This window comes from Dicentrarchus labrax, unplaced genomic scaffold (genome assembly GCF_905237075.1).
Source record: "Dicentrarchus labrax unplaced genomic scaffold, dlabrax2021, whole genome shotgun sequence".
Classification (NCBI taxonomy): Eukaryota; Metazoa; Chordata; class Actinopteri; family Moronidae; genus Dicentrarchus; species Dicentrarchus labrax.
The window spans coordinates 22738949-22762610 of NW_026136710.1; the positions used below are offsets into that span (position 1 = coordinate 22738949).

The window sequence follows — 23662 nt, forward strand, 5'->3', positions numbered from 1 at the left end:
AAAAGTCCTTCATCACTGCTTAATTGCTTGTGCTGATGCTGTCAGTCAGACACGCGAGAGCAGCCGAACGAGACATACTGAGACTTCAAAATAAAAGCATCTTTTTAGTCATACTAAATGAAATAATATAAAACAAATGCAACTTAAATGAATTCTAATTAAGACGTTGATCTTCAAAAAGGTTACACTCCCACCAAATCACACAAATCTCAATGTGGGATTTTCTAAACACAATGGTTGTTGCAAGCATCTCAATGAAACATTTCCTGTTATTAACCATTCAACATGGAGTTTCACAACATCTTACTCTGCCTCAAGCAGAGTAACAACCTTCTGTATAGGTCTTTCAAGGAACACTGTTCCAGTTGTGGGTTTCCCCTTTTTATCAAATGTGGTGTCACTAACTAGCAACTTTAGTTTTCTCACCCTATTATCTGACCCTGGGTAGACTCTTGTGATTCTGGCCAGCTTCCATTGATTGCGTGGTGCCAGATCATCTTGTAGAAGTACAATGTCGTTGACTTTCAAGTTTCTTCTGTTCTTGTGCCACTTTTGTCGTGGTTGTAAGTTCAACAGATATTCCTTTCTCCATCTGGTCCACAACTCATTAGCCAAATATTGAACTCGTCGCCATCTTTTTTGAAGATAAAGATCTTCTCTGACGAATTGTCCAGGTGGTGGTAGAATTATCGTGGACTTCATGGTAAGGATATGGTTCAGAGTTAAAGGTTCAGGTCCGGATGGGTCATTCAAATGTTAAGCAGTGAGTGGTCTGCTATTAACGATAGCCATAACCTCATATAGGAATGTTCTTAGAGAGGTGGTATTGAGCCTTTGTGCTGACTTGTCAAGAATAGCAGTAAGAACACTCCTTATAGTTCTTATCTGCCTCTCCAAGACACCGCCCATGTGACTTGCTGCTGGAGGGTTCATAAGAAATTCACATCCTAGAACCTTCACTCTTTCTTGGTTCATTCCTTTCATGAGTTCTGTAAACTCTTTCCTTGCACCAACGAAATTGGTTCCTTGGTCACATCTTAGTTGACGAACATGTCCTCTTATGGCAATGAACGCTCTTAACACATTTATAAATGCATCAGTGGTTCCTTTTGCCACAGAAACTTTGGTCCTGTGAACCAGTTTGAGGACTTAAGTTGCTCTGCAGTCAAACCTCGAGAGGCATGATCTGCCGGATTGTCCTCAGAGTCAACAAAAACTCATTGTTCAGGCTTTATACTTGACTTGATCCTCTGAATGCGGTTGGATATGAACACCTGAAACCTTCTGGCGTCATTGTTTATGTAGCCGAGAACGACTTTCAAGTCTGTCCGGAAGAAGTCTTTGAGATCTTGGTATTCCAGTGCATGTCCCTGGTTCGAACTGCAACAACTGCAGCAGACAGTTCAAGCCTCGGTATAGTTGTGACTTTGGTTGGTGAAACTCTTGAGTTTCCCATTACCAGGCAGCAATGGACTTCATCAGACTCATCAACGGTTCGCAGGTAAGTACATTCACCGTAGCCAGAAACACTTGCATCTGCAAAATGGTGAAGCTCATACCCTTTAACTTTGCCAAAACTTGAAGGTAAGAAGCATCTTTTGATTTGCATTTCAGCCACACCTAAATGGGAGTCCTGGATCAAAGACCTACCTAAGGTCTTTTCTGGAAGTTCTTCACCCCAGCCGACCTTCTCTCTACACATTTCTTGGAGTATTTGTTTCCCCAAAAGGACAAAGGGTGCAATGAACCCCAGGGGATCATACACAGAAGCTACAGTAGAGAGTACGCCTCTTCTTGTCAGCGGATAGGGTTTTACATGAACTCTGAATTTAAACGAGTCCGATGTGATGCACCACTCTACTCCAAGAGCTCTCTCCATATGCGGTGAACTCAAGGCCATGTCCAGATCTTTGACTGTGACACGTTCTTCTTCTGGGATGGTTGCCATCACATTTTCACTGTTAGAAACAAACTTGTGAAGTCTTAACTTGCCAGTGCAGCAAAGTTCTCTTGATTCTTTGACAAGTTGAATGGCTTCCTCCTCAGTTTGAATGCTTGCCAGACCATCATCTACATAGAAATTTCTTTGACTGAAGTATGGCATCTTCACCGAATTGACCTTGCCCTTGTGCAGCCAGATGTTTTAAGCCAAAGTTGGCGCAGCCAGGAGATGAGGCCGCTCCAAATAAGTAGACCTTCATCCTGTAGATTGATGGTGTGGTTTCCAAGTTGCCATTCTCCCACCATGGGAATCTTAAGTAATCTTGATCCTCCTTTTTCACATGAAATTGGTGGAACATTCTTTCAACATCGCACATGACTGCAACGGAACCCTTTCGGAAGCAGCATAGGACTCCCACCAATGTATTCGTCAAATCAGGACCGGTGAGTAGATGGTCATTGAGGGATGTTTCTTGAAACTTGGCAGAACAGTCAAATACTACACGCATTTTTCCTGGTTTTCGTGGATGATAGACTAGGCCTGTTGCGATATGTGATAAATCAATTAATCGCACAATAAATAAAATGAGCTCGATAATTTTTCGGCCGCGTTTCCATTTGCATGCTTGTTTGTTTTCCTCGTCTCTCTCTCTACCAAAGAGACTGGATGAACACTGGGTGACCCCTCTTGGTTCCTTAGTGTAACGAGGAGTGATCCCTCGTGTCAGTCACTTGTCAGCCGCATGGTCTCTATATGGGGAGGCAGGACTCCTGGCGTAGCCTACCACAGAGTACAGCAAAAGAGCCGCGTGAGGAGTATAGCAAGAGAAAACGCTAGTTGAGAGTTGGAGGAAAAGATGGATTTGGTTTCAAAGCCAAACGCTACAGCTGCAGTGTGGGAGCACTTCGGATTTAAACCTAATGACCGAGGTGAACCACTAAACCTGAGCGAGAATGTCGCATTTCTCTCTCTCTCTCTCTCTCTCTCATGAGATATGCTTTTTGCATATGGCCTGTTGAGCAGTGTTGGGAGTAACGGCGTTTAAGTATAACGGTGTTACTAACGGCGTTATTTTTTCAGTAACGGAGTAATCTAATTAATTACTTTTCCCATCGTTGCAACGCCGTTACCATTACTGAGAATGTAAAGTGGCGTGTTACTTGTGTTACTACAATGTGGTTGAATGAAGCGCAGCGGTGTCAGGCTTTCTGACAGCCACACATCAGCTGCCGGGAGAGAGCAGGGGTGGTGATGATGACACTGTTGCAAATGCGATGATGATTGGCAAGGTGGGTTTTTGTTAACAGAGACTGAGAGTCCATTTTATTTATTGTTTTCGTTTGTGTTTGGTTTTTATTCAATTTTTTGTTAACAGACACTTAGAGTCCATTTTATTTATTGTTTTTGGTTGTTTTGTTCATTTCTTGTGGATATTTAAAATGTCTTCCAGTTCCAGTATTACATATTGTTTAGAAATAAAAGTTTATTGATCTTTGAAAAGGTGTACCTGCATTATTATGCCATTATCATTATATTAGATGAAAATGGTCTCGGAACGACAATATTATCGTATATCACATTAATTTCTGGGACAATTTATCGTCCAGCAAAATTTGTTATCGTGACAGGCCTATGATAGACTCCATGATGTGGAATGTACCAAGCTGGATTATTGTCAATTTCCTCCTCAGGAACTTTCTCTGCATAACCATGTGAAATGATGTCATCCATAAAGCTTACCTAGTCTTTGTAGTAGTTTTGATCTTTCTTTAGTCTCCTCTCAAGACAGTTCAGGCGATGTATTACACATGTCTTGTTGTCAGGTAGGTTTGGTCTTCCCTCTTTGAATGGTAATGGCATTTCATAATGACCATTGTCCTTTTGTGTGATGTTTTCTCTCAATGTCGATAAAAACTTGAAATCCTCTTGAGACATAGGATCATCTCCTCCAGCCTTTTCTGAGAAGTCTGACTCGAGAACTCTTATGATGTCTGAGGGAGTGATTTCCTTCACTTTGGTTCGACTCACATAGTGTACTTCAGTCTTGAAATTGACAGAAGGCTCAACTCCTGGTGTCACTTGTCTCACTACTATGCGATGACTGATTCCAAAGGCGTCACCATAATCTAGACAGGGATTTCCATAGCCAACAATACTCCATCCAAGGTCTGTACGCTGTGCATAAGGCTGATTTTCTTGGCCAGACACAACTTCCCTTGGAAGTAGGGCTTGTGAGCAGTTGTACCCAATGAGCAGACCAACTTCACAATCTTGCAGAGGTGCAGTAACTTCTTGGAGCTGCTCTAGATGGGACCAAGCTTTTGCAGTTTCACCTGTTGGTATATGACTTCTGTTGGCTGGAATAAACTTGCGTGTGTAGACTGGTGGTAAGGAGATCTTCTTATCAGTGTAAAACCCTCTGACTTGTAGGCCGTTTACTCTTTGAGAGCTTACTATTGTAGTTCTTGTAGTCATAGTAGAGAGCTTGAGCCTGACTTGCTCTTTCTTTGCCTCCAAAGCTTCAGCTACATCACTTAGAATGACTGTTGTGTCGCTTTGAGAATCCAACAAAGCATATACAAGAACTTCTTGTGCTGGTTGAGTTCTGGATGAAAGCCAAACAGGAATGATTGCAGCTGTCTGGGTGTTTGCTTCATCAAGTATTACTGTGTTTGAAGTAGCGGTCATAGTTGTTTCTTTGTGTTGTGTTGATTGAGGTCTTTCTTCATGCCTTTCTTGATTTGTACTTGGCTTTTCTTGACTTGGACTTTGCTTTGCTTGTGGTGGTCTTTGTTCTCCTTTGGCTCGCTCCTCGTGGAGACAGGTAGGATGCCGCTTGTTACATATGTCGCAAACACTTCTACTGTTGCAGCTCTTTGAGTGATGATCAGACTGGAGACAACCAAAGCATAGTCTTTCATTTTGAACAAATCTGATTTGGTCTGAAACTGCCTTCTCCATGAACTTCCTACATTTGTGCAACGTGTGTCCAATCTTCTTCCAGAAGATGCATGTTATGACAGTCTTTTCATTTGAACTTGTAGTCAGTGTCTTTGCTCCAAAGCTTTGATTTCTGTACCCCTTAGGTTTGTCAGGCTCACCTTGCTTCAGTGACTGCAACGATGTGACTGGGTTGCAAGCAATTTTTGCTTCTCTTGTCAGAAACTTGACAAATTGGCTGAAAGAGGGGAACTGGTTACTCTCTTCTTGTACGTCAATAACCTTCCAGTTCCATCTTGCTGTTAGCCAATCTGGTAACTTTGACAGAATTTTTCTGTTTTCATTACAGTCATTCAAAATCTCTAACGCCTTGATGTGGACCATGGCAGCCTCGCAACTACGAAGAAAATCAACAAACTCTCTGAGCTCAAAACTGTCTTTAGACCCCATCTTAGGCCATGCTTGGAGCTTGTCTCTATACGATTTTGCAATGGTGAACGGGTTTCCGTATCTCTCCTCCAGAATATCCCATGCGCAACATAGGCAGATTCAGTTCAAAGCAGGAAATAGCCATCAAGGGGTTTCTTTGCTTGTCCACTTACATACCTACGAAGGTAGTGTATCTTTTCCTTGTCTTGAATGTTCTTCTGATCAATCAGTGTTTCAAAAGAGATTTTCCAGTTGTTGTATTGCAGTGGATCCCCACAGAATACTGAAGGTTCAGGAACAGGAATTCTATTGCCATTTAAAGTACCTGCAAGCACCTTAACAAGCTCTGCTGTACTTTCATCTGAGGTGGTTATCACAGCTTGTGGAGTGGGAGACAGGGCCAGAGGACTTGTAGGAGCAGTGACTTGGTTATCTGCTACCATCTCATGCTCTAGCACATCTTTTCGCTCTTCTCCTATGGTCTGATCATACACCTGCATTCTCGCTTGTGCTGCACTGAGACCTTTTACTGCCTCCAAATGCTGTATTTTTCTGCGTTTTTCCTCCAGAGTCTTTTGTAGAGCTGCATACTCTTCTTCCATTTGAGCCTTGAATTTAGCTTCCTCTTCCTCTTTTTGTATTCTTCGTTTCACTTCTTCTGCTTCTTGTTCTAAACGACGCTTTACTGCTGCTGCCTCTTGATCAGCTATCTCCCTTTTAGCTTCTGCTTCTAGGCGCTGTATCTCCAATTGTTCTCTTTCTTGTTCTTGCAGGACTTTCAGAACAGCTTGGCTTGCGTCAGCATCAGCAGCAGCTTCTTGTCGTTTCACGGAAGACCTGCTTGAACGCTCTGAGGCTCCTTTCAAGATAGAAATGACAGAACCTGATTTACCGGTGCTTGAGTTGAAGAGAGAACCTGCTTCTGGCCAGTCTTCCTCTTCTCTTTCTGGAATGTTTCCATCCAGTCGGCTTGAGGCTCTGTGTACCATGAACTTTGAAATCTCTACACACACATCCACTCTTCGACGGGTATCCTGGTCTGGAGTTGAGACTTTACGTAGTTCATCATAAATGCGCTGGACATCTGCAGAAAGACCTGTGACATCACCAACAATATCATTAAGGAGATCCTCAGATAAATGCTCTGATGATTGTGATAATTGCTGCTTAGAAGATTTGACTTGCGTTCTCCATTTGTCGTAAATGTAGTCAAACTTTTGTTGAAGTGCTTTAATTTTATCAACTTGCATTTCTTTACCCTTCTCTGAAAGAGTTCTGGGTCTTTGACTTTGTGTCGGTTGCTGCGCTTTCTCTTGCTGGCCTTCTTCAGGGTGGTCTTGGGAATCTGCACTATCCCTAATACCTTCACTTGTCTGAATTGTAGGCTTACTTGGTTTTGACATTTTCAAATCGCTGCTTTAAACTCAGTTTTTGTAAACAGCAAATGTAAATAGTAAATGAAACCACTACGTCAACACTTACTCAAATATAAATGTCACTTGAATGTAAATACTTCAAGGTTTAAACAAAGCAAATTATCTCCAATATCAGTATTTCGATTGCACTTAGAAAAACAGCTTGATTCAACTTTGAATATTGTACCTTTAAAGTAGATGCAATAAATAAAAAACTTTGGAACACTACGATATCAAATGGCAAATAGCCTTCACTTATTACTTTCAAAAACACACTGAGGTTGCACTCTATAAAGTTCAATGAGAAAGGTACCCTTTAACTTTGACACCTTTAACATGTCTGTAAATGACAATTTTCAATTAACTTCCTTGAGCAAACAAAAACACACTACACCATCCACCACAGTAAATAGTTTCACAGTCAAATCTTTAAGCAAACCTTTACAAAAGCCCTCTTCTTAGACCACTCTTGACTTTAGTGTCCAAGCTCTTTTATGGCTTTGTCTTGAAAAATGTTGGTCTTTAAAATTAGATGTGTCTTCTTCTTACTTTCTGTGGCATATCATGGTGTTTCTGTCGGAAAGACACAAGTGGCTTTCTTTCTACGGGTTTATTTGAAGCTTGTCTCTCTTTCTCCAAATCCACCGTGAAAACTAAATAACGTCGACAAAATATAAACAATGTTAGCTTAACATAAACAATAACATGCACAGCATGTGGAATAACATTTACAAAGTAAACCACAGATAAATAAAATACCTCGTCGGCTGCACGCTACGAAAAAGGGAGTTGTCTTCAAATCTTCAGTTATCTTCAAAATATAGTCTTTTGTGACGAGGATGAAACAGCGCTAAAGTCCTTCATCACTGCTTAATTGCTTGTGCTGATGCTGATGTCAGACACGCGAGAGCAGCCGAACGAGACTTACTGAGACTTCAAAATAAAAGCATCTTTTTAGTCATACTAAATGAAATAATATAAAACAAATGCAACTTAAATGAATTCTAATTAAGACGTTGATCTTCAAAAAGGTTACAACCACCAAAGAAAGAAAGAAAATTCCTCAAAACTGCAGACACACGTCTCCAAAACTCATCACATTCGGACATTCACAATATATACGCAAATAGGTGCTGTTGGACGTGAGTTGCAATTAATGGAGTAAGATATGCACAAATGTATACTGTATTCACTGATGGATAGCGTTTTTAGAAGTGACAGCATTCCCATCAGGCTCAGCTGTACTTTGTGTTTAGTGCCAATTTGCATGTTAACCAAATGTCAGCATGCTAACATGCTAAACTAAGATGAAGACCATGGTAAACAACGGCCAAACATAACACATCAACACCTTCATAGTCAGCATGTTAGCATGGTGATATTTCTCTTCTGCGCCTCATACAGCTGTTCGATCTGTCCATTGGTTGTGCATTAGAGCCTGTAGCACAGCTGAAACTTCCTCATTAAAGGTGCACTGTGTAACATTTAGGAGGCTCATATAATATTCATAGGTATGTTTTCATCAGTGTGTAATCCCCTGATAATAAGAATTGTTGTGTTTTTGTTACCTCAGAATGACGGGTCCTCTTCCACAGACTCAGCCATGTTGAACTGCCATGTTTCTACAATAGCCCAGAATGGACTAACCAAACACTGGCTCTAAATAGGGCCTTTCATATTTTTTCACGAGTTTCTCCTGCACACTTAAAAGACTGAGCTTTATTAAAATGGTCGCAGTCTGCGTCCCCGATTAGATGCCACAAAATCTTACACACTGGTCCTTTAAAAGACTGTGAAAGCCCCACAAACAAATAAACTTGGATAACTCTGTTGCAAACAGCTGAACAACACTCACGCCTCTATTTGACCAGTGGCGGGCCGTGCAATTCACACCTAGGCCTTCATTAGTACTCCGTCTGAATCAATCCACCCCTCAATAACTATTTTATGGCTATAAAAACCATCTTATTTTGCAGAAATGCAGTATAAAGAGCTGTTGCATCTTAGATACATAACGCGTCTAGACAGAATAAATGCCTTTACTTAAGAAACAAACCCGGGGTGCACAAGTCTCCTTTTACTGCAGCTACAGCTGCGACACACATAAAAAAGCATCAATAATAACCTAATTTAGCAGCATTTTACTCACCAAAAATCCTAAATTATTTGTACACAAATCCATCCTCCTTTCTTTCCTCAAGAAGAGTTCAATTACTCTGTCGTACAGATTACCTGTGCGTTTCAGTTCCAACAAGAAGTTCTTCAAATAATTTGACAACCTGGGAATGAGAACAGGCTGTGAAGTGTGGCCTCAAAACTTGTGAAAATCGTGAAAGACCCCGTCTACATCCAGTGTTTAGTTTGTCCGTTCTGGGCTAATGTAGAAATACAGTGGTTCAACATGGCGGACTCCGGCTATATAGATGAAAATGGCTCATTCAGAGGTAATGAAAGTGCAAAGTGATTCAGGGTTTCCACCTCTAGGTGTAGTAGACAAAAGAATTCATGTCCAAATTCACGTGCAAACTTATGCACATGAATTTGTACATGAATTCTTTGTTGTACAGACGTGTAAAGCCAAAACAAGCTGAAAAAAGCTGAGGGGAACTGCAGAGTTAGTGATAACTCAGTATAAGTGACCCCTTTCACATGACAAATAGTTACTGGACCCATTGTTAATGACTGATTAGTGCAGCTTTAAACATGAATTGCTCAACTGCAGCAGTTATCAGCCTCAAAGAGCAGTCTCTGTTCAACAACTCAATTGCAATTTAATACGCTTTACTGGCACTATTGAGTATAACAAAGACGATATTGCCAAAGCACAGAGAAATTATAGAGTAAAAAGAAAAACAAAAGTTATAATTCATAGAATCAATAAAATATCATAAAACTTAGTTGTGTGTGTTATGACTGGTGTGCTTTTGTGTGTGTGTGTGTGTGTGTGTGTGTGTGTGTGTGTGTGTGTGTGTTCAAACCAAATAAGTCCATATAACAAAAAAATGTTGAAAACTGATTACATCAAATTTTTTAACTTATGTGGTTTTACAGTGTTCTTGGGTGTGTGTATGTCAGAGGAAGTGTATAAGAAGTTGAGTGTGTTATATATATATAACCAGGTTATAATAGCACAATATAATCATTCAGTTATTTACGGATTTACAAACCAAGTTGACTGCTATATGCAACATTATTCATATCAATAACAACAATTTGAAAATGAAAAAGAAAAAAAAAATTAATTAACAATTAAAAGTAATCAATAGAGAGTTGTGTTTCTCAGGTTCCACTGGTTGTCAGCAGGTCATTAAAGGAGCTGATACATTTTGCAGCAGTAATTTCACATTTGGGCATTTCCCCAAGTAAATATGGCAGATTCTATATGTCTGTCTTTTCTACCTCTGGGTGTATTTTCACAATAGAAGCACAGAAGATGAGATGTGTCCATGAAGTTAAGATCTTACTGAGGCTGTTGCCAATAATGGGAAAGAAAGACAGCCTTACTTTATAATATGTATAACATATAATATGTTGTTACAGTACAATACCATTACCAAGAACTCATGAGTGTATGTCTTGGTTCATGTCCTGATACTTAGAGTACTCTTTTGTTCAATCATTAAATCATAGTAATGATGCTGTATCTTAGTGTAACTGAGATAAAGATGGTAATTATAATTCTGCTATAATTCTTTAATGACCTGCTCACAGATATTGACATTCGCCTGAAACATCCATTGTGCCTGTTGTTGTATATGTATGTACACATGAGGCCAACTGTAAGTCATACCCTCTGAAACTTTTATTCTCCTCGTCGTGTATCTTAGCTTGTCTTGCTAATTGGTTCTTGAATTCGTTGGGCTAATTAATGGTATGCAGATGAGGCTTGATTGGTTCGAGTGTGGCATGGAACTTGCACCATGGAGGGAGATTAGGAGACCCCCCCCTTTGCTTATCAAGATATGGAGATAATTGCAATTAAAGTAATTTGCATGCGTTAATGAATTTGTCTTATGCTTGTCATGATCACAGACATGCAGTAAATAATTGATTTCCTATCAGCACTGAGCATGTCAAACTGCCTTTGTCACAACTGTGTGAAGTCAACAAACTGAAAGCTGCCTGTATTATTCCATTACTAGAGAAGGAAATCACCTGAAAGTAATGATCATCAGTAGTTAGGAATAGTGTCTGAATGTAATAAATAAGGTAATTTAACTAAACATATTTTAAAAGAAACAGATAAAACCTTAAAAGGTTTAGGTACTGTTACACTCAATAATGCCAATAAAGCATATTGAATTGAACTGAGTTGTTGAACAGAGACTGCTCTTTGAGGCTGATAATGCTAATGATGATATAATCATCATAACACTGCTGCAGTGGAGCAATTCATGTTTAAAGCTGCACTAATCCGTCATTAACAATGGGTCCAGTAACTATTTGTCATGTGAAAGGGGTCACTTATACTGAGTTATCACTAACTCTGCAGTTCCCCTCAGCTTTTTTCAGCTTGTTTTGGTTTTACAACAAACATAAGGAATCCATGTCTAAATTAATGTGCAAACTACAGCTGCTCAAGGTAGAAATCCTGAATCACTTTGCAGTTTCATTAACTACAACTTTGTGTGACATTAACTTGGTTTTGAAATTTCAAGAAACATTCCTGATTAAGTACTTTTTACTAGGTATTTTGTTTTCACAGTAGAAATAAAAATTCAGTGACACATAAAATTACTAAAGCTACTTGATCAAGAATGGTTCTTTACCTTACACAATTCAGTTAGTTTTACTTAAAGTTTTGTAATCAGTTTCCACAGTTTTTTTTAGTTACATTAACTTATTTGGTTTTAGCACCTCCGGCTTTAGTTGTTCTCTCTCAGTCCACCAACTGGGAACCGACTCCCATTCTGGTACGACCAGTTCTTTGAACCATTTGGAGCACTTCAACCAAAGTATAAATTGGCTCAGAACCCAAAATTTGGTTCCCATCTGGAACCAAGCATTGTTGTTTTTTGTACACCACCCTCTCTTCATGGCGCATCTGATTACAATGGTTCAAAACTGGTGGAAACACGGGCTGGTTCGCTAGATAGCGCCAAGGTTCCAAGAATCTTGAACGGAACCAGTTCAAGAAGAGGAGCTGATGTGGTGGAAGAACACCATCAGTGAAGGTTTGCCTGTGCTTATAGGTTAGCTTTACATGAAATTAATTCAAAATAGATGAAAACAATTCTTCTGAACATTGGATAAAGGAGAACATTGAGAAATTGGTGTCGAGACCTGTGGCGTAAACATTTATCATGAGTCTGACTTAATCGATGTTGACCACTGGCAAACTCAACAGGCTAAGTACAACTGGGTGTTAGCGACACTTCTAGTGGAAGAAAAATCAGTTTTTCTCTTAATAGTAGGAGCAAAAAGTCTAAATATTTAAAGCTTAAGTCACAACCTTATGAGAAAACAACAATACTGCTATGAGATAAGGTTGTAATTTCATAAGTAAAAGTTATGTTTTAAGCATAAATGTCTAATTCGACTGAAGCATATGATGAAACTATAACCAGTCATGCACATGTAAACTGACAGACTGCTCTCTCCTGGAATAAACCTCTCAAAATGTTGACTCCATTTTTAAAAATATTAAGACTTTTCTCTGGCTTTTTCCTAACATTATGTCATTTTCCCCCAACATTTCATTTTTTTTCCTCATAGCATCTCAACTTTTTCTGACAACTGACACCAATGACTTGACATGTACTTCTAACACTTTATTTAGATGGTCCGCCTAAGTTTAGTCTTTATTTCATAGTATTTGTAACATAATAACAACAATAACAACAAGATTCAACAACCATTTTCTGATATACCACCGTGGTTTGTTTAGGTTTAGGCACAAAAAACATCTTGGTTAGGGTAAGGGTGGTTAGGTTTAGTGTGACTATGATATGGGCTTAAAGATGAGCCCAAATCTGGCCCATACCTTTGTCTTTAAGACCCAAACTTGACCAGATCTTCAAGCTCTATTGTTGCAATTTTTTTTTCTTATCATTGCCTATCAGCTCACTAAGCTAATGCAACACTTTCTTCCCACTGTACACTGCATAACTAGTTGCAACACATAACAACAACTGAAGCATTAAGCTTTACTATATGTAAAGCACTGTTACATTCAAACAGCAATATGTCACAGCAGTTTGTATCAACTTAAACAAAAAACTGACACTTTTCCGATAACTAGTAGCAGCTAACAACTTCTCACTAACGATGAACTTAACGATCTTAGGTCTGTTCCATAGACTGTATTGTTAAAAATAGACATAGTGTCCGTAATGTCACCCATAGGTTTCTGAAGAGCCGTTGTGAAGCTCAGTGTAGTCGGTTATGGCCGTCGCTGTCGTGGGGGTCTTAAGTCTGTACTGTGAACATGTTTATTTCTACTTTTTCTAAAGCTGCACAGTTGCACATTTTAATATGGGGCCTTTATGGAGATTGACTCACTTCTGGAGCCAGCCTCAGCCTCATGTGGAGGGGTCCCCAGTTTTGGCCTGCTGTGACCTGAGGGTCCACAATATGAGAATGTGGAAGACCACTGATCCACTTCATCTGAAGGAGTTTTAACGTGCAGTTTTTATATGTTTATATTCCATATAGTCATTCAGTGGCCACTTTATTCTTAACACCTGCTGCACATGCGACATCATGTGCCTGCTGCTTTAACACTGTGCTGAAGGCAGTAGACAGACTATGTGACTGAGCATTAAGAGAGAGTGGTGAGAGTGTCGGTGCCAGATGTGCCGCTTCCTGCGTCAGTGAAAACTGCTGTCCTCCTGAGGTCTTTATACATATTGTGAGTACATAATGATGTAATGAATACAGCAAACAGGCAGTCAGCAGCAGTTCTGTTGGTGAACGCAGCTCACCTGTGAGAGATTTCTGATACATAGAAGCTACATTTTATTTTTAGTTAGCAGCATGGCACCAAGGATGGTGATGCCGGTCTGTTGGCTGATCAGTTGCTCCACTACCTTGGCCCAGACTGCAATGTCTCAAAAACAATAGACCTTTTTCACAGCCATTTTGGCATGAAATAGAGTAAACACAGGTGTTATAAATTATGGTAATTAAGGTTCTGTTCCATTTAGTGTAGCAGAGACTTTCCAGTGTACACCAGTCGCATTCTGACTCTATTTGACCTGAACAGAGACCTTAGTTAGTATCATTGGTAACACCTGCATTACCCTACTATTTCATGTGAAAATGGCTGCTGTAATTAAGGTCTCTTGGATGGATTGCCTTGGAATTTGGTTTCGAGTAAAATATCAGAATTTCAATTTATTGAATACTTCAACAACAATTCCCATCAGCCTCAGCTGTACTTTTATTACTTTTGTTTAGTGCTAATTAGCAAACATTAACATGCTAACACACAACACTAAGGTAGTGACCATGGTAAACACTGTACCGGCTAAACATCAACATGCTAGCGTTGTCATTTTAAGATCAGCTACTTTATGTTACAATCTCAAACATCAAAACAAAAGCAAAGAAGCTCAAACTCACCATATTAAAAACTATGTTTAATACGCAGTTATGCCACAGCTAACAACATGAATACTTACAGCTGCTGGTTGTCATAGTAACACATGACATGATGTTATGGTAAGCCTAGCTTAGCACAAAGACTGGACACAGGGGAAACCTGACTGTTGATGGTTTGTTACATAGAACCATTTTGGAAGTCGTCGTTGGAAACTGTTTGGAAAAAGGCAGGCTCTTTCAAAAATGACTCGGCAGGTGATTGGATGAACCATCTGTCTATCGCTGTCTATCACAGACAGACCATATAACGTGACTGTGAACTGATGCTAGCAGCATCTACGCTAACCTGTTTAGCAGCCGCCATTGATGTTAAACGAACAGTATCTTCTCGCTGCGTCACACCTAGTGTCCACCCCTATAGCTGCCAGTATTTCCTCAAGGGATGGATTGATTGAAGGAATAAATTCTTGCGTGATCTTGTAATCTCACGTCCAGCTGCTTCGCCAGTTAAGGCCTTGGCCCAAAATATGCCTTAACACATATAAAGCTCACTTAACACCTTGTATCTCCTTTATTTAATCCGTACAGTAACATAAATATAAATATAACAATTTTGTTGATTTACAGGGTTACAGTGGAACCGTCACAGTTCCGCTCTGCCTCGATATACTTCATTAAATAGTTACATTCATGTTTGGCAGTCCAAATGAACAGTCAATGTTACACCCGTGGGGTCATTGTTGTTACATGGGTCATGTGCAGTATTTGTTGGTTTGGTGTACTTTTAGTCAGCCTTCGGGGAAAGAGAAGACTATAAAGCAGCTGGTACATGCTTTAATGCTCTATTAGTATTTTCAGATGGCAGCTGTGAGCTGGCTGCTACCCTTGATGATGTAAATATTGTGATGATACCTTCATTCCAGTCATTCCTGCCTTTACAGCCTCTTGCAATAGTCTGCAGTTGTTTGCAGTCAGTTTATTGATGCAAGTGGTGCTTATGAGTCAATCTGTGATGTGCACAAATAAAATAACCTTATAACAATAACTGGCAACAACAAATGATTCACTGGTGTAAACAAATAGGACTATGACAGAGGTTGTTGTCTTAATTGATCCTCCGCACAGTAGAGTGCTATAGTTATAAGGAGTTCGGTCTAGACCTGCTCGAAAAGTGTCCTGAGATAACTTCTGTTATGAATTGGCGCTATACAAATAAAACTGGATTGAAATGAATTGAAAAGTTCCATTAGTTAGCCCCCAAATGTCCAACAAAGTGGTCCATTCAGACAGACATGTCACACATGAACCAACAGCAAATAATGTTGAAGGTTCATCATGTTAACTGCATGTTATGTCAGGCTTACAACATTTCCATCCTGCAGTGGCTTTCTCATTGGTCCACGTCATATAATGCGTTAACCACTGACTGATAGCCACCAGTATTCACACCTGGTAAATATGACTCATCTCGTCATCTGATACCTATAAGCTGTACAACATAAGTAAGTACGCCTGACTGACAAGCTAAAGCAACTTGTGCAACTCATCGAGGGATACTGCAAGAAAAAAACAGCCACAATTCTCAACCTAAATGGAGCCTTTGAAATGGATTTTGAAGCAAACAGAGCCTGCAGACGTCATGTCCCAACACCCCACGTATCTGCCAATATGCAAGCATCTCTAGGGTCCCAGAAGTGAATTGTCATTTCCTTTGCTCCCACAGAAGTATAAAGGCAAAGGTTTTTTTGATGTGTTTTTAACTTTTTTTTTCCAACAGAAACTTTGGTAACACTTAATATGGATAGTCCGCCTAACATTTCAACAGTTTATTAGTTGAGATCGACTGTTTTCTGCGGTTAAGGGTTGAAATGTGTTTTTTAAACCCCATCTTGATAAAGGTACGTTGAAGAATTGTCACATATCTGTTGAAATGTTAATAATACTCTAAATAAACTATCTGTAGGTGGACAATCCAAATAAAGTGTTATTTCAAAGATTATAGCTCACCCTTTTCTTTTGTACCAGTTGAAATATTTTTAAAGGACCAATACAACCCATAACATGCAGTTTTCCACTTGCCAAACATGATGACAGCTCCTATCTTGTCACTGAAAGTTTTTTTCTGCCCCAAAATGACTTAATGAATTTGTGTGAAGAATATTTTAAAGACTGTTGCTCACACACTGACTTTTGTCTGTTGAAATACCTTTAAAAGGCCAATACGACCCATGAAATGCAGTTTTATTTGCCAAAAAGTGATAGCTCCTATAACATGTCACTGAAGCATTTTTTCTGTCTTAAAATGACTTAACTGAATCCTTATGAATGAGATTTTCAGCTCAGCCAGTCTTTTGAACCAGAAACCATAACATGTAGTTTTCCACTTGCGTAGCAGCGTAGGATCCAAATTTATGCAATATTTAGCTAAAACTTAAATAAAGGTCTCTGGGGGGAAAAAAGGAGTGATGCATCTCACTTCTGAGAACTGTACACTCTTCTCATTGGCTCTCAGACCTACTTAATGTTGCCTTCTTTCCCACCCCCCCGAAGGTCAAAGGATAATGGTAGGTGCTGGATTCCATGAGCTTTAAAGTCAGCTCTTGCCCTTTTTTCACGGTGGAAGGAACACAGATATTGCTGATCCTTTTATAAAAGATTTGAGCCACCCCAGCTATCAGTTACTATGATATGACATGGATATGCTGTGAAAATGGGAGTCAGAAGTGGGGATTTTTTGTGTGAAGGAGGGGGATGGGGTAGTAATTTCATCCAATCAGAATACTTTGAATAATTAAACTGATCAACTTAATTAGCTCAATTAAGTTGATTTGACCACGGAACATTGCCATATGGCGCAAGGAAACAAAAGAGGGGGGAACTAATTAAAAGTAAAATAATGAGGATTTTAATTAACTGGTTCCCCAGACGTCAGCAAGCGGGGATGTGGAGTTGTAATTAAAAAGTCCTGTAGTGCTGGCAACATTCTCTCCCTCTCTGTTTTAATAACGGCAAGGGCTCCATCCATCTAATTAAATCTGTAAATGAATTAGCAACATTGAGGGTCCCTGCTTGAGTTTTACACCCCACCTCACACAGCAAACCTTCTAGATACTTCTCATAATTCTGTAATAACAGGAAGGAAAAGCAAAGGAGGCAGAAGATGAATAGAGGAGGAGTCATTATTTTGAGAAAAGCGGAAATCTTGGACCCCTGAATCAAAGATGTGCTGCAAATCTTTTCACCATACTGCATTTCTTTTATTTAATTTGTGGGTAAACAAAACTGTACAAATTAAAATGCTTATATGATTTCCTTTTAGCAGCAAGTTTACATAGACAAGCACAAACAGCACCGTACACATTGCGCACACACGGTGATATGCCTGACGGATGTGGGATGCAGTAATCATAATTCTTCTATGATTCTGAATCAATCTGCAGATTAAATCGATCTTTGAACATGGTTATTAAATAATGGTTTCTCCTTGCTATGTTAATGGGACAAAAAACTAAAAGAACTGTAATGCAATGGCTACAACAGTGATGGCTTCTGGAAAGAGTAGCTCAGCTAATTAAAAAAATATAGAAATTATGATTTAATTAAAAAAAAGAAAGTGAGCCAGCAGAAAAGTCAAAGTAAATAGCTAAACATAATGGATACATGGTTAGCTAAATCAAAATGTAACAGAGTTGAAAGTCGTTAAAAGGTAATGGATCAATGGTTGAAATTATTAGCTAAAAGTATGGATAAATGGTTAGCTAAATGTAATGGATAAAGAGAAGAAATTGTTAAAAAAAATTGATAAATGGTTGAATTAGCTAAATAAATGTATAAACAGTTGAAATGAGGTAATGGATAAATGGTTGAAATATCCAACTTATGCCAATAGTAGTTCCAATTCAAAAAAGCTTAACTAAAAGTTATGTTTTTATATTACATTTCAGTGGACTAAAAAACATCATAAGGGAATGGTGAATGGTGAAGTCAGATCGTACAGATACTGTATAAAATTTGACCTTGAAAATATGTAATCAGGCCTACACCAAGACACCTGAATGACCTCAGTGTTTCCTCTAGGATTTTTTTTAGCAGTGGGGGCAGGCCCGTCTGAACAATGGCCGTAATGGCTGTAGACTAAAGGCTCCCAAAGTAGGTCCCTCAGGATGGGCCAAGAGTGCCGCAAGATTTATCATATTGTTGTTCATGCCACATTTAAAAACCTTGACGACATAAACATTAGCTACATTAGCTCATGGTGGCTGCTGCTGCCTTTACCTTTCAATGTTAGACACAACACCTCTGTCACCAATTAATCTCCCTAGAAACAGGTTTTAAAGGACCAATGTGTAGGATTTGTTGGCATCTATTGGTGAACTTTTGTGGCCCATAATATGTGTAGGAGAAACTATGGCAGCCATGACATGTACAAATACACGAAAGGCCCTATCTACAGTCAGTGTTTGGTTGTCCATTCTGGGCTACTGTAGAAACATGGTAGTTCAACATGGCGGACTCTGCCAGAAGAGCACCCACTTGCTTTGTAGATAGAAATGGGTCATTCTAAGGTAAAAAAAAAACACAGCGATTCTTATTTTTATTATACACTAATGAAAACATACCTATATTATATATTATATTCTATTTCTGCCACTAGATCCTCCTCAATGTTACACATTGGACCTTTAAATAGAATCAAGAGTTGTCAGTTGGTCTCAAACCCTGTTAAATAACTCCACACTTGTAGTGCTTCACAATAATATTCTTGGTGGTTTGCTGTTGGAAAATATGAAGACAGTCTGAAATACGTATGCTGCACTCTGAAGACTAATCTATTTTGGAGTTATAATGGAGGCCTGCCAGCCGCCTGGGATGATAAAGACAAGCTGTGCAATGACAATCAGAGGACTGCAGCATGCAGCAGCTAACCTTCCATCAGCTGCTGCCCATCACCTCTCCGTCTTCATCAGCGTGTACTGTATGTTATTTAATTTTGTTCATGACTCTATGCGTGTCGTCACTCTCTTCCCTCCTCTGAGTGGCATTAGGCGAGGTGCCAAGGCGGTCCTCAGTAGGCCCACCAGGAGTACAGGCTTTCATTAGCACTCTGTAATTAGGAACAGATGCAATTTGCAGCGCAGCGCTCGGATCACACACAAAAACCTACACACATAGAGTTCCACTGACACATGCTGTACTTCAATCACTGACACAGACCTGTGCCCTGTTTCACCTCAAGCAAACTCACAGGCGTACATAGGGGGACAATTTACAGTGATCAGTGTTTTGAGAGAGTTTTGCTCATTTCCTGTCACTTTATAATACGACTTTACTACCTGAAAGGAAATCAACACATTTCTTTCAAGAGCGATATATTAAAGGTCCAGTGTGTAACACTGAGGAGGATCTATTGTCAGAAATTGAATATAATATTCATAGGTATGTTTTCATTAGTGTATAATCACATGAAAATAAGAATCATTATGTTTTTTTTACCTTAGAATAAGATGTTCTTATCTACAGACATCGCGGGGCAATCCTCCATGGAGTCTGCTTGGCTCTACATAGAGCTGTTCAAATTTTTCACAAAATTTGTGGCCACCGTAGTTTCTCCTTCGTGCTTGGAAGGGGAGGATGAAGGAAGTAAGTTGCAATCTGTAACTACACAGCAATATGCAAGGGTGTATCCATGGTATAGACATTATGAGGGTCCATATGAGGGCCCTCCAACAGACTTTTTTAAAGTGCATTTCCCAATTCTGTGATATTTATGAAAATTTGCACATTTAGAATGTAGTTTTGAGGACTATATTGCCATCTGAATACACATTTAAGGAAACCCCAAAAATAGTGGCTGCCCCTTCACTTCACTTTGTTCTGGTTTGCTTACTGTTTACTGACGTTAAACACACTTACCAGTTAGAATTATACATGAAAAATGTATAATTAGTGTAGTAGCAAAAAAGAATTACATAGTCACTAGTGGCCTTTTAGAAATAAAGTTGTTATGAGAGTCTGAAACGTCACAAAGGTGGCAACACTGAACTAGGGTACTGGGTGCAACCAAGTCGGGGATGTCACACACATAATGTTTTACAAAACATAACAAACAGAAATAAGATTTAAATAAATAGGAAATAACAAGAGACAACGCTCAAAAAGGACATATTTAACATATTTTCCACTGTGTTATTGCTAGGACAGATTGGTACTTTTTCAGTAAAGAATGTGTGGTTACACCATAGGCTACATGCCACTAAATCCTACACCCTGAAACTTTAGAAAAACTTATATTTGCATTAATCAATATGTTGGATTACACTGAAGGAAACCATCTGTGGAAGCGGTCACTTGTAATACTGCAATCGCTGAGTTCATTATCCAACTCTGCCCCTCTATTGGGCTTTTTAGCCTTGTAAGCTCATTGGGTTGGTTTAACAGCACATTTACTGTATGGTTCAGTCTCATCACTCTCATTGCTCCCCATAGGCAGGTGTTGCATAAATAAATAAGTAATAACAATAAAAAAACAAACCAGAGCTCTGTAAGAGAGTGAATGAGCATCAAACTATTTCTGCAATCATAAAAAGTAGCATGGAACCTAGATTCAATGGCGTTTCCCTCTTAAACATTTATAATTAACATTATTTATTTTTCCTTTTTACAGCTGGTCATTCCTGGAGCCTGCACAAACATGTCTGCAACTCTATACCCCTGTCCTCCCACTGCCCCTGCGGCCCGCACTACACTTCCCAGTTCCCCCCCAAATCTCCTGATAGTCCAGATACAATATCACTAATATCCCTAATTGCCTCATTAAATTGACACACAAGCCAGGACCAAGGCTGAGGCAGGGACCCTAATTAGACACCTAAACATGAAGCCAAGGGCGTTTTATGGAGGGGCACTTTGGGGAATGTTTTAATGAGGACATGGTGCTGAGAATAGCTTTAGAGTCATTTGTTGACGCAGGAGCTGCACCCGGTGGCCAGCACTCCCTAACCTTATTCAGGCACACACACCCACACACGCACACACAAACACAGTAAAATAAGGACTTACAACTTCATACTGAAAAGTTGTCACTGTTTATTGTATTTACTGGGGGTAAAATTGTAATTATTTGTAGGAGAGTGGCATAAAAAGAAAACACCATGCATTAAAATCAAAAAGGTTCATCCTTTGAGGAGCATGAATGGTTTAATGGCGTACTCCTGTGATATAATATTACATTCCATAAAGTAAGGGTTTTATCAGAGACACATTTTTAGAAAATGACTGAATGAAAATGAAAACTAAAGCAGTACCTTGCCATAAGAATCTGATTTGGGCGTGACGACTGATGGGAACAGGTTGGAAGTGGGCAGTTCCAGTCTGGGTCAGCTGATGTTGGCAGCGGGCAGATAAAATCATATAATGTAATATGTAAAGATTCTAATTTGAACTTCTTCAGAGCTCTAGCTGGGAATTACATGATGTCACCAGTTCCAATGTACTGATGTACAGAGAGGAAGATGAATTACTTTAATTCCCCTGGGGAAATTAAAAAATGTCAATATTTTTTACACACCACCACGCCAGAAATACACACATGCACACACAAGACGTCACAGACGTGGAGTGTTTGTGGAGAGATATGAAAGTGACGGGGCTGCCTCATAGTCAGGTGACCCTTTGATCAGGATTTATCATTTAACTCCCACATAAAGCAGACCTCTAGGACTGCCTTCTTTCATTTACGTAATATTAGAAAAATTAGACACATACTATCACAGACAGATGCAGAAAAACTAATCCATGCATTTGTTATTTCAAGGCTGGATTACTGCAACTCTTTATTATCAGGTTGCCCCAATAAGTCCATTAAAACGCTCCAATTAATTCAGAACGCTGCAGCACGAGTACTGACAGGAACTAGAAAAAGAGATCACATCTCTCCTGTACTAGCTTCTCTGCATTGGCTCCCTGTAAAATGTAGAATAGAATTTAAAATCCTCCCCCTCACCTGTAAAGCTCTTCATGGTCAGGCCCCTTCATATCTTAAAGAGCTCATAGTACCCTATTACCCCTCTAGAACACTACATTCTCTGAATGCTGGGCTACTTGTGGTTCCTATAGTCTCTAAAAGTAGAACAGGAGCCAGAGTCTTCAGTTACCAAGCTCCTCTCCTGTGGAACCAGCTTCCAGTTGTGGTTCGGGAGGCAGACACCCTCACCACATTCAAGAGTAGGCTTAAGACATTCCTCTTTGATAAAGCTTATAGTTAGGGCTGGATCAGGTGAGTCCTGAACCATCCCTTAGTTATACTGCTATAGGCCTAGACTATCGGGGGATTTCCCATGGTGCACTGAGCTCCTCTCTTCCTCTCTCTTTCTGCACTCATTCATGTTCCATTAATGCATGTTACTAACTTCACTTCTTCCCCGGAGTTCTTGTGCTTTCTCGTCTCGCAGGTTCTTGTCGATCCTGGTGGAGCCTCCTGCCATGGTCCTGCTAGATTGCCATTGCCAATACTGTTGTTACTGTGCACCTGTCTGTCTGTCTCTCGCTCTCTCTCTCTCTCTGCCTCTCTCTCTCTCTCTCTCTCTCTCTCTCTCACCCCAACTGGTCGAGGCAGACGACCACCCACCTAGAGCCGAAGGATCTATCCTAGGTTTCTGCCTTTTAACAGGCAGTTTTTCCTTGCCCTTGTCGCCAAGTGCTTGCTCATGGTGGTACTGTTGGGTCTCTGTAATTAATGTTTTAAAGAGTTCGGTCTAGACCTGCTCTATTTGAAAAGTGTCCTGAGATAACTTCTGTTATGAATTGGCGCTATACAAATAAAATTGAATTGAATTGAAATTGACCCCTGAGCAGGTAGGGGTTTGTTGCCTTGCTTGAGGGCACCTGGCAGTCCCCAGGAGGTAATAGGGGCAAGCACTTCAACATTTTTAAATACAAAATAAACGCTCATTTAAATGTACAATATGTAATTTCGTTAGGGGGTCTCTCACAACTCTCACAAGTAGCACATGATCATTGGAGTTGTTGCCGTCATGGCAGTCAGCTTCTCCAGCTTAGGATTGCTTCTGTGTCCCAAGTTCAGGAGGTTTCTACTGGGAGCCCAGTTATCCACAGAGGTCTCTTCCTCTCCAAAACAAACAGACCTGCTGATTAAAACTGCTAGAAACACTGAATAAAGCAGTTCCTGGTCTGGTTTGCGGTAGCACCCATTGTTTCGGTCTGAGATGCTCTAGTGTGACATCTAATGGCAAGTTAAGTTCATGTACATAATCTTCAAAGTAAATTTTTCTGTTTTTCTGACAATACTTCCTACTTTTTTAGTGTTGCCACTTTTGTTGTGTTGCCTTGTGTTCAGTAAAGCATCGTAGAGTTTTAAAAAGTGTAGGGAAAAAAT

At 39.7% G+C, this 23662-nt stretch overlaps 1 long non-coding RNA gene across 1 annotated transcript in view; it reads left to right on the plus strand.

Annotated features, from left to right (window-relative positions):
- LOC127371015 (uncharacterized) overlaps positions 1 to 23106 on the plus strand; it is a 91966-nt gene extending 68860 nt beyond the window's left edge. Inside the window, exon 2 of the long non-coding RNA XR_007886341.1 lies at positions 22919 to 23106. This is a non-coding gene — a long non-coding RNA (uncharacterized LOC127371015). The remainder of the gene's footprint in view (positions 1 to 22918) is intronic.
- Positions 23107 to 23662: the final 556 nt, after the last annotated feature.